Here is a 12870-nt window from a genome sequence, read left to right on the forward strand (position 1 = left end):
TACTCCTCCTGGGTGTATTTGGTTCTTTTTGTTCTAGAGGTTTGAAGTGTGCCGTCAAGCTGCTGATATATGCTCTCTCCTGTTTCTTTCTGCAGGCATTCAGAGCTATGAATTTTCCTCTTAGCACAACTTTCATTGTGTTCCACAATTTTGGGTATGTTGTACAGTCATTTTCATTACATTCTAAGAAGTCTTTAATTTACTTATTTCTTCCTTGACCAGGTTATCATTGAGTAGAGCATTGTTCATCTTCCATGTATATGAGGGCATTCTTTCCTTATAGTTATTAGAGATGAGCCTTAGCCTGTGGTAGTCTGATAGGATGCATGGGATTATTTCTATCTTTCTGTATCTGTAGAGACCTGTTTTGTGACCGATTATATGGTCAATTTTGGAGAAAGTACCAAGAGGTGGTGAGAAGAAGGTATATCCTTTTGTTTTAGGATAGAATGTTCTATAAATACCTGTTAATCCATTTGGTTCATAACTTCTGTTACTCTGTCTATGACTCTGTTTAATTTCTGTTTCCATGGTCTGTCCATTGATGAGAGTGGGATGCTGAAATCTCCTACCATTATTGTGTGGGGTGCAATGTGTGTTTTGAGCTTTAGTAAGGTTTCTTTTATTTATGTAGGTGCCCTTGTATTTGGAGCATAGATATTTAGGATTGAGAGTTCATCTTGCTGGGTTTTTCCTTTGATGAGTATGAAGTGTCCTTCTTTATCTTTTTTGATGACTTTTAGTTGAACGTCGATTTTATTCGATATTAGAATGACTACTCCAGCTTTCTTCTTCAGACCATGTGATTTGAAAGTGGTTTTCCAGCTTTGTACTGTGAGGTAGTGTCTGTCTTTGTCTCTGAGGTGTGTTTCCTGTAGGCAGCAAAATGCTGGGTCCTCATTACATATCCAGTTTGTTAATCTGTGTCTTTTTATTGGGGAGTTGAGACCATTGATGTTGAGAGATATTAAGGAATAGTGACTGTTGCTTCCTGTTATTTTCATATTTGGAGGTGAGATTATATTTGTGTGCTTCTCTTTGTTTTTTTGCCATAAGATTAGTTACTGCTTTTTCAAGGGTGTAGCTTGCCTCCTTGTCTTGGGCTTTGCCGTTTATTATCCTTTGTAGGGCTGGATTTGTAGAAAGATATTGTGTAAATTTGGTTTTGTCATGGAATATTTTGAATTTTCCATCTATGTTAATTGGCTGGATACAGTAACCTAGGCTGGCATTTGTGTTCTCTTAGGGTCTGTATGATATCTATCCAGGATCTTCTGGCTTTCATAGTCTCTGGTGAGAAGTCTTGTGTAATTATGATAGCTCTGCCTTTATATGTTAATTGACCTTTTTCCCTTACTGCCTTTAATATTATGTGATGGGAGGAATTTCTTTTCTGGTCCAATCTATTTGGAGTTCTGTAGGCTTCTTGTATGTTTGTAGGCATCTCTTTCTTTGGGTTAGGGAAGTTTTCTTCTATGATTTTGTTGGAGCTATTTACTGGCCATTTAAGTTGGGAGTCTTCACTCCCTTCTATGCCTATTATCCTTAGGTTTGATCTTCTCATTGTGTCCTGGATTTCCTGTATGTTTTGGGTTAGGAGCTTTTTCTGTTTTGCATTATATTTGACAGTTGTGTCAATGTTTTTATGGAACCTTCTGCTCCTGAGATTCTCTCTTCTATCTCTTATATTCTGTTCATAATGCTCGCATCTATGACTCCTGATCTCTTTCCTACATTTTCTATCTCCAAGGTTGTCTCCTTTTGTGCTTTCTTCATTGTTTCTATGTCCATTTTTAACTCCTGGATGGTTTTTTTCATTTCTTTCTCCTGTTTTGTTGTTTTTCCCCATAGTTCTTTAAGGGATTTTGTGTTTGTCTTTCAGGGCTTCTAGTTGTTTACTTGTGTTGTCCTGTATTTCCTTAAAGGTATTATTTATGACCTTCTTAAAGTCCTCCATCATCATGATAAAATGTGATTTTTAATCTAGATCTTGCTTTTCTGGTGTGTTTAGAAATCCAGTGTTTGCTTTGGTGGGAGAAATTGTTCTCTGATGATGCCAAGTAGCCTTGGTTTCTGTTGCTTGGGTTCCTGTGCTTGCCTTTCACCATCAGGATGTCTCTGGTGTTAACTTGTCTTGCTGTTTCTGACAGTGGCTAGACTGTCCTGTAGGCTCCTGTGTCAGGACTGCTGTAGACCTGTTTTCCAGTTTTCTTTCAGCCAGCTATGGGAACAGAGTGTTCTGCTCTCAGGTGTGTAGTCATTCCTGTCAGTTAGCTTTCAGTTCTCCCTGTGGGCAGGAACCTGAAGGATCCTGTCCCTACTTCTCCTAGGTCCCTGTGCACAGGGGGCACAGATGGCACAGATGGCACAAGATGTTTTCTTCTTGAGTCAGGAATATGGGCAGAGAGTAGTCTTCTCTGGTTTCCCAGGAATGTCTGTCCCTCTGAAAGTCTAGCTCTCCCTGCCACAGGATTTGGGTGCAGGGAGCTGTTTGACCAGTTCAGTTCAGATCCAGGTGCAATCTGGACCACGGAGATCCTGTAGCTTGACTGCTCCTATACCTCTTGGACCAGGGATGTGGGCAAAGGTGGACAGAAGTGACAGTCTCTCCTGCCCTGCAGTCTCAGGATTGCCTACATTTCTAGGTGATCGGCTCTCTCTTCCACCGGGTTTGGGAGCAGGGAGCAGTGGGCCAGGATCAGTGAGGTTTGGGCACCAGCTAGAAACCAGAATTGACGGTCCCAGAGAAATTCTGCATCTGTGTGTCCTGAGTCCACCAGGCAGGTCACTTAGAGCAGAAAAGTTTGTCTTACTTCTGGTCTCGGGTCTGAAGTCGCTCCTCTGGGCTGGCTTTCAAATCTCCGTGAGGGCAGCAACCAGAAGGGCCCTGTCGCTACTGTTCCTAGGTCCCTGTGCACAGTGGGGCCAGAGATTTATATTCTACTCAGCCTTAACAGTGATAAGAAAAATACTTCTTATTTCCAAATAAAACTTCAACAAATTCTTAACATAAAACACCTTTCTACTTTTGAGCCAGTGAGTAAATTGTACAGTAGATATATTCAGAGTATTTATATAAATTCATCAGCTGTGTGTGTGTGTACATATTTTATTTGTGTTTATGCACACACATGCTTTTAGAACTAACAATTTGGTGTTAGATAACCAATTGTCATGATCAACAACTAAAGGGAAAAAGCCGAAAATTTGAAAGATAGCAAATAGGAAAGGGGTTGGAGGGAGGAAAGGGAAGGGGAAATTATAATCTCAGGAAAAATTTTAAGTGAAAGAAAGAAGCAAAGAAAGAATCATCTAGAAACCCTTTGAAAACCAGTGAATAACAAGAAACCACTAGGCAGCCAGGAATCCAAAATACACTTGAAATTCTAAAGAGATATAGCACTGAGTCAGCTACACAGTCAGTTTATAAAGTAATCTTCCACCCACAGATATATTGTGGTGTGACTGGGGATTTGTCTCATTTTTCTGTTTATGAAGCAAATCAAAGGAGAAATGGATTTCCAGTGGAAAGACTGATTTATAGACTATAATTGTTCAACTTATTCTTGGCATAAGTCTGTGCTTTCCTATTAAGTATTCTATTAGCTTAATCCCTAACTTACCTAAAGGAAAGGAAAAGAATCTGCCTATGGCTATACATTTATACATTCAAACAAATGGCTTTTTAAAATTGCATATGTGTGTATATGTATGTATGTATGTATGTATGAATGTATGTATTCTACATCCTGGAGCAAGCTAACTCCATCTTCAAATCCTAACTCCATCTTCAAAGGCTGCTACTTTCATGATACTTGCAGAAACCATTCTGAACATCTATAATGCTGACAACTTCTGGGTAGTATCTGTTTAATATGCCCAGTGAGTATCATATTCTTGAGACCACCCCAGCAACTCCTTTTTCCTAACATGGATAATGTAATGGGGGATAAGTAATATAATACCATGTGGACTCTTGTATTGTGGTGAATCAAGTCTGTATGTCTACCAAGAGTTGTGCTGCCTGAGGTTCAGAAAGATACTTTTATACTTAGACATGTGTCCCTTGCTGGAAAAAGACCAGCATCCTGTTAGCAATAAAATCATTATCAGTACCTCATATGTCTTCTCAAGAGACAGTGTGATGTAAGGGCTTAAGAAGGCCAGGCATTCAGCACTGAGAGTGGCTATACTGGCATGAAAAAGACCACACTCTGCTGTAAGCACCCTCTATTTCAGTCACTTCTTGTGCTTGTCCTAATAGCACCAGTATGCCCACTGGCACTGACAGCTATCAATTATCTAAGAGTGGCAGATATCAATTAACCTGTTGGTTTTGTCTACTTAATTTTTGCTTTCAAGAAAGATGTTCTTTCTCTAGTGATGCAACATATTTAAAAATCCCCTGATTTTGTGTTCACACCTATGTACTAATCCAATATCACCCTAGACCTTCCTATGTCTAATCTTCCCTTATATCTTTCCAGATCCCTAGTGATTTGTCTTTCTTTCTTTCTTTCTTTCTTGTTTTTCTTTTTTACTTTTTCTTTCTTTTTTTTTTTTTGATAAACCTCAACCAATTGTCTTGTCATACAAATTGACCAAATTGAATCTCTGAACATAGAACCCACTGGGAAGATTGTGCTTTAGACTCTTCCAAGGCTACATCTTATTGCGGCCTTAACATAGTTTTAGTTACTGTCCATTTTCAGATGAACCTATATAACAAACCAATTATTTTGAAAATCAAGCTTGGGATGTTCACTCTGGCTTTGGCCAGTCACACATGACTTACAACCTAAAGAAAGGTTTGTTCTCTGGCTGCCCACAGACATGGTACCTTGTATTTGTCTGCCATCTGTCATCATAACAAAATCCCAAAACAATGTGCTTAAAAGGAAACCTGTGGATTCACAGGTAAAGAGGTTTTCTTCCATGATCAGTTGTGTGCATTAATTTGGGTCTGAGGTGAAGCCACACAGCCTGGTGGGAATACATAATGAAGCAAAACAGTTTATCTCATAACCAAATGCAATGAACAAGAGGATGAAGAAGGAACCATAAAACTACCACCACCTTCAATACATGCTCCAAATGACCTATGGCTTTCCACTAGGCTCTGACTCCTAATGTTTCTCCACCTCTTTTATGTAAGAGCCCTCAGGATGGCATTCAAGCCCCATGTTACAGAATGCCTCTCCTTCCTGCTCTTTCAGGAATAGCAAGATGCACTACCTGTTTGTTTTATTTCTGAGGGAACATTCTAACACAACCTCACACCTTAAGTACCTAAATAGTTCAGATTTTGGTGATACCTGTGTATTTACATCCCATTTTCAGATACATATGGGTCTCATGAAGACAAGTATGTCTATTTCTTGTTCATCTTATGAATCAACAGAATGTCACTGATAGGAAGAATGAATATAATGATCTTTAAGAGGTCAAAATTTATCACATATGGTTGCAATGTATAATGACAGAGGCTTGAAGACAGCCAGGAGATGAATATGGAAGTGCATAATGTCCTATCCAAATGAAAATTTTTTTATTATTTTAAAAGTAAAATATCACACATTTGCCAAATTGGTAGATACATACATAGCTATATCTGATGTCATTTAATATATGGCAACGATACCAAATATGTGCTGTATGAGTTGTAATTGGGGTTATCATATGGTCATGCTTGAAATAATCCCATAGGTGGGAATCAATGTATTTGATATGTCCAGTTTCTGCAAAGGCAAAACTAAACTAACTAGATATAATAGGACCACCACTTCTGCTTCTTTTAAATAAATCCAGCACTTTCTCTATAAAGAAGCAGATGGTAAAATTTTCAAGTTCTCTAAACCATATATATTCTCTGAAACATGACTTTTCTTTCTTTAGCAATCTAAAAATGCAAAAACTATTCTTAGTTTGAAAGGTGTGCACAAACTAGCCATGATCCAGATTTTGTTCAAAATCTGTACCTTTCCAATTCTTGGTTTAGAGTGTGGTAACAATCTTTTCCAGTTCCCATCCTGGGATGTGATTGAATTGTTGATTTATTGCCTAAGCTGTGGTATAAAGTAGATTCTTCCTGGCCTTCCACACTCTAATAGATCTTACCCCTCAGACTAAGACCTACAGTGTGGGTGTGCCAAGAAGCCAAACACGCCAATTTCAATTATATGTTTAAAGTTTGGAAAAATTATCTCTGGCTGAGTGATCAAATCCAATGGATTTTGTCCAAATTTTCATTTATTATTATTTATTGTTAGCCTTGTCTATCATTTGATATTTAATCTTGGATACATATCATTTCACTAAGATCAAATTGGTAATTAAGAGCAAAACCAGGAACTTTAAGTTAATTTTTGGCAAACTATAATTTCATGGGCAAAATTCCTTCTTATTTCAAAGATATATTATTGTAAAATCAGAACAATTCTGAAAGAAAGAGGTAGTGGGAGAGAGACAGGGGAGAGATGAATGTGTATCCTAATGTCAGAGTGGTAATAAAAAGTATAACATAAATGTGTCTAAAACAAAAGCTAGTCATGAATAATAGATGCTGGTAGATGGTTTTTAATAACTATGTGAACTCTATTTCCCAATAAAAAGATATAGACTTATATAGATATAGACAGAAGTCTGGTTAGAGTTCCATCCCTAGTACTGTTGTCCTCCAGCTCTCAGAAATCATGACTGCCACCACCAGTGTTGGCAACTGATGGTGCCAGTCTGTCTTCATGGGCTAGTTTACCTGTATTAAGGACACCCATGCTGTCAGTGTACTGAGAACCAAGCATAGGCCTGCGGGATTTAACAAAAAGACACTTAGTTGGGTCATGTTATGAGAATGCCAAAGCTTTACTGAGATTCACAGAATATATACCCAAAATCCACCGAATGGAAAATTCCAGGAAGCACAATGGAAAAATGAGTTTACATTCTCATCAGGAAAACAGAAACGGAAAGAACTCACATCAAAGGTGTTACTGCCCAGGTGTTACTGCCCACAGCCAAACAGCAAGGCCAGGAAGTACCTTTCTAAAGAACAAAGGCTTTCACAGCAAGGCTCAGCAGGGGATAAACACTGAGGAGGCCCTGGAGTAAAAGCAATACACAGCAAACCAGTAGCCAACATCAAACTAAATGGAGAGAAACTTGAAGCAATCCAACTAAAATCAGGGACTAGACAAGGCTACCCACTTTCTTCCCACCTATTCAATATTGCACTCAAAGTCCAGGCCAGAGCATTTAGAAAACAAAAGGGAGTAAAAGGGATACAAATTGGAAAGGAAGAAGTCAAAATATCACTATTTGCAGATCATATGATAGTATACTTAGGTAACCCCAAAAGTTCCACCAGAGAACTTCTACACTTGATCTCAGCCAAAAGGCCGAGAGGTGATCAACAGAGAACTTTGAAACCTGATAAACAACTTCAGCAAAGTGGCTGGATAAAAGTAACTCAAATAAATCAGTAGGCTTCCTCTACTCAAAAGATAAACAGGCTAAGAAAGAAATTAGGAAAACAACACCCTTCACAATAGTCACAAATACCTTGGTGTGACTCTTACCAAGCAAGTGAAAGATCTGTATGACAGGACCTTCAAATCTCTGAATAAAGAAATTGAAGATCTCAGAAGATGGAAAGCTCTCCCATGCTCATGGATTGGCAGGATTAATATAGTAAAAATGGCTATCTTGCCAAAAGCAACCTACAGATTCAATGCAGTGCCCATGAAAATTCCAACTCAATTCTTCTTAGAATTAGAAAGAGCAATTTGCAAATTCATTTTGAATAACAAAAAAAACCCAGGATAACAAAAACTATTCTCAACAATAAGAGAACTTCTGGGGGAATCACCATCCCTGACCTCAAGTTATATTACAGATCAATAGTGATTAAAAAAAAAAAAAAAAAAAAAACCTGCATGGTATTAGTACAGAGACAGACAGGTAGATCAATAGAGAAGAATTGAAGATCCATGTGGTCCATAAATTGCATCTTGGGTATTATAAGGTTATGGGCTAATATACACTTATCAGTAACTACATCCCATGTGTGTACTTTTGTGATTGGGTAACCTCACTCAGGATAATATTTTCAAGTTCCATCCATTTTTCTAAGAATTTCATGAAGTCAGTGTTTTTAATAGCTGAGTAGTACTCCATTGTGTAAATGTATCACTCATTTTTTCTGTATCCATTCCTCTGTTGAAGGATATCTGGGTTCTTTCCAGCTTCTGGCTGGAAAGATAAGCCCCTAGGTATGTTATCCTCAACTAGTAAAGATAACAGGAAGCTTCTCCCAGGAAGTAGCTGACCATAAAGTTCGATTACAATCTCAAAAGCAATCTTGAGAGACAAAATACTTCTCTTTGCGATTTTTCACTGACACCATCCCTACCACCGTAGGTTTTGGTTTTTGCCTTTAAATACCCTTTCAGCTACTCGTGGTTGAAATTCTCTACCCTTGCATAAGATATGAGTCTCGACCCCAGTCTACTGGTTCCTATCAATAAACCTTGTGTTTTTACAGCAAGGATGGTCTTATGTGAGTTCTTGGGTGTCATGTCATCCTGAGACTTGAGTGAGGTCTCCCCGCTCCGGGGGTCTTTCAGTACTATGTTCAATTTTCTGAGAAACCACATGAAGCTCAAGAAAAAGGAAGACCAAAGTGTGGATGCATCTGACCTCAGAAGGGGGAAAAATACTCACAGGAGAAAAGGTTGTAGCAGAGACTGAAAGTCCATCCAGAGACTGCTTCATATGGAGCTCCATCCCATATACAGACACCAAACCCAGACAATATTGCAGATGCCAAGAAGGGCTTGCTGACAGGAGCCTGATGTAGCTGTCTACTGAGAGGCTTTGCGAGAGCCTTACAAATACAGAGGCAGATGCTCAAAGCCAACTATTGGACTAAGAAAAGGGTCCCCAGTGTAGGAATTAGAGAAAGGACTGAGGAGCTGAAGGTCTTTGCAACCCCTCAGTCAGAACAACAATATCAACCAACCAGAGGCCCCACCCCCAGAGCTCCCAGGACTAAACTACCAACCAAAGAGTACTCATGGCTCCAGCTGCATATGTAGCAGAAGATGGCTTTGTAGGACATTGATAAGGGGAGAGGCCCTTGATCCTGTGAAGGCTGGATGCACAATTGTAGAGAAATGCCAGGGCAGGGAAGTTAGAGTGAGTGAGTTAGAGCACCCTCATAGAAGTAGGGGAGGGGTGATGGGATAGAAGGTTTCTAGAGGGAAAACAAGGAAAGGGGACAACATGTGAAACGTAAATAAATAAAATATCCAATAAAAGAAAAGAAGAAAAATAACCATCTTCACATAGGAGGGAAAACTTGGGGTTTTGTGGGGGGGGGGGTTAGGTTGTTTGTTGTTTTGTTTGTTTGTTTTGGATATGTAAATATGCTGAAGAGTATGTTACCATATAGAAATAGAAGTCCTGTGAATTCTGCTTTCCTGGGAAGAAATTGGTATAGCAGGTCTCATGTAAATGAATGGCTAAAACCCAAGGCAATGGCATGTTTGAATGATGTTCCCAAATTGATACCAATCATATGAAACTAGAACCACTGAATTTGAGTTTTAAAGAATTTTGTTTTCAAGGTTTCAAACAAGTTATACATCCAGGTAATTATAATATCATTCTGTAGAGATTCAGCTATAGCCCAGGACACATAAGGTTAACAGAGATAAAACTTTCACACATTTCAAATTTGTAACGAATGATGAAAAACACAACTGTCCCTCCCCCTGTTAGTTGAGGTAACTAAAGGGCATACTCTAGAAGCATGTCAGCACTCCTCCTCTCCTTTCTTCCTGAGTAGAGATCAGAAGCAGCTTAGAAATAGCAGATGTCACTTCTAAATCCATTCTTGGAAAATGTCATATTACAAATGATCTAAAGTTGCCCTGATGTTGAAAATCTTATTCTGATTTTATGGTTTATTTCTATTTTTTTAAAATATATCTGGGCAAGAACATCTAATCTTTCAGTGCTTCAAGTCTCTAAATATCTTATGAGCCTTATCAATTGAAAACTTCAGGGAAAAAAAAACACAAAATGAGATAATTGGAATAAAGAAAATAAAGGCATTCATCAATAAAACATTAGAAAAAGGAAGAAAACAATATAAAAAGTTCATGATGATGGAGTTAGTTTTGATGAAAAGTAAGAAGAAAAACATTCTTTTTACATGCCTTTAATACAGTGCAGGAGGAGAAAGAGGAGGGGGCTGAGTACAATAGAGAAAAGAATTGAATGACAAAGTTTAGAGATTTAGAACAGTTACAAGTGATAAGTATCATGGATATATGGCATAAGAATTAAATCAATTTGCTGTATGCCCTGATGTGCTTAACTAGGTAGTCCTGTCATTGTATCATTAAGAATGTAATCTGGGTTTACAGAGATATATTTTATGCAGTATGTATACTCTGGGGGAATATTGCTTAGCTAAACAAGAAAAAGATGACATTAATAACTGGAGTTTAAGTGAAGTTAACCAATATAAAGGACAAAGGTATGTTATCTCACTTACATGGGAATTGTTTTAAGTCAAAAAAGTAGATAGTAGAATGGTGGCTACTAGGGGCTAGAGGGGAACTATTAGTCAGAGCATATAAAATTTCAGCTAGTCTAGGAGAATAAGCAAAGAGATATACTGAAACAAATGGAGAGTATTGTTAATAATACACTATTTTTTATTTAATTATTCATTAGGTTCTTATGAATATTTTAAAGTTCTCACATGTGCTGAACCTAGGCCTCCTCACACATATGGAACAGATGTACAGTTTGGTCTTCATGTGGGTCCCAAACAACTGGAGCGGGGGCTATCCCAAAAGCTGTTGCCTGTATGTAGGATATGTTCTTTTATCTGAGCTGCCTTGTCTGGCCTCAATGGGGGAGGATGTGTCTAGCCTCACAAAGACTTGATGTACCAAGATAGGAAGACATTAAGGCAGGGGTCTTCACCTGCTCAGTAGAGTAGGAGTAGGGGGAAGGATTGTGGGAGGGGGCAAATGAATAACTAAAAACAAATAATAAAAAGAATAAGAATATAAGAATATTTAAATTTTCTCACAACCAAAAGTATTTGTAAATATGAAAGTTAATAGTATCATTTTTATTCCAAAATCTATATATGTGAAAAACATATTTTAATATACATACACAGTAAATAATTTAAGTAAATAACTAGGAGGAAGATGATATCATTGACGTTTTGCTAAGAGGACATGTTATCAAAACTGCCTTCTAAATATTATCTTTATACACTTAGATTACTGCTGCCCTCAGCTTTAATCATAGAAGTTTCTTTTTGTCCTGGTCCATGGTGAATGTGTAGATTTACAATGAGTCAAAGTAATGGAAATAAGAGGCTACTGGTGCCCAGCCCCTAAATAGAACACTCTTATCACCTCTTTTGTGGCTAAGAAAATATCATGAAAGAGGAAGCAGAAAGAATGCAAGGGCTAGAGGATAGAGGATTGTGGAATATTGTCCTATGTATATGACATGGCTGTTGCTCTCACAAACTCCTATCGGCTGTGGTTATACACAAAAGACTGGGCCTATAAGCATTCTGTCATGATGGGGGTTGTTCATGAGGCCTCTCTCTATCATAAGCTAGAATTAGTTAATAGTGAATAGAAGGGACAGAGTCATATTACTTGGTAGTAAAGCCACTCATACGTTTGCATAAGTAAATAAACTGCAAGCCTGCTCATGCCAGCAATGCTAATTAAATACAGTGGGTCATAAAACCTAAAAGCCATGAAAGTAGGAATAGAACTTATTAGGAAGAATGGATTTAAGAGGAGTAGAGGGTTGGGAGAGACCTAAAGGCAACAAAAGAAATAAATACAATAAAAGTGGGTCATATATAATCTGTCTTTGCAATAAAAGTAGCAAATTTCCTATAGAACATAGGACTCATAAACCAGTCTAGTCCCAGCAAGATCTAGGCCACACTCAAGAAAATAGAGAAATGAAGCCGAACATATTATAATATCTATGCAAAAGTTTCTTTAAAATGTGTTTAGTTCTTATAGCACTGTCTGTTGTGTGTTGCTCTGATGCTTGAGAGGGTTTGCCCCCATGTAACAGCCAATCATGTATTCAGGTGATCTCATGTAAACCTTCCCCCACACCCCCGTTCTAACTGGTTACTAAAGGATAGAGACTGTAATTGGACAATGGTGGTGTGAGGGAGGTGGACTGAAGCGTTTAGGAGAGTGAAAGGAAAGGAGAGAAGAAGGAGAAGGAGAAAGAGAGAGAAGATGGAGGAAGAGGAGGAAGCCATGATTAAGCAGAAGCATATGACCAGGAGAAACTGTAAGTAGCAAATAGTCTCATAGCTGGGAAATATGTATAGTTCTAGATCTGCCCAATCTAGGCACATAGCTTATAATTATAATAACTAGATTGTGTGGTTTTTTTATAGGGCTTATGGGGGTTGGAAATTCCTGCAACACTATCACCAATAATATTCAATAATTTCAACTTGTCCAAAAAATACACATTTGGTGGCCAATCAGTTCAGTAGGTAAAAGCATTTGCTATCAGGCCTGATTATTTGAGTTAGATCTCTGGGATACATATAAGGATGAGAGAACCAATTCCTACAGCTTGTCAATGCAAATAATGCGGTATGTACTCATGCATGCATACATGCTCACACATAGAATACCTATAACTATAATAAAATTTTTGAAAGAAAAGTAAATACATATCAAGATTCCATTCTATGGCAAGTACAGGAATTATATGAAGACAATAACACTATGACCTATTAAGACAGCAAGTACACCAGTGAGTAGTAGATTGGGAATAATTTAATGAAAATAT

This window comes from Rattus rattus, chromosome 1, assembly GCF_011064425.1.
Source record: "Rattus rattus isolate New Zealand chromosome 1, Rrattus_CSIRO_v1, whole genome shotgun sequence".
Taxonomy (NCBI): Eukaryota; Metazoa; Chordata; class Mammalia; order Rodentia; family Muridae; genus Rattus; species Rattus rattus.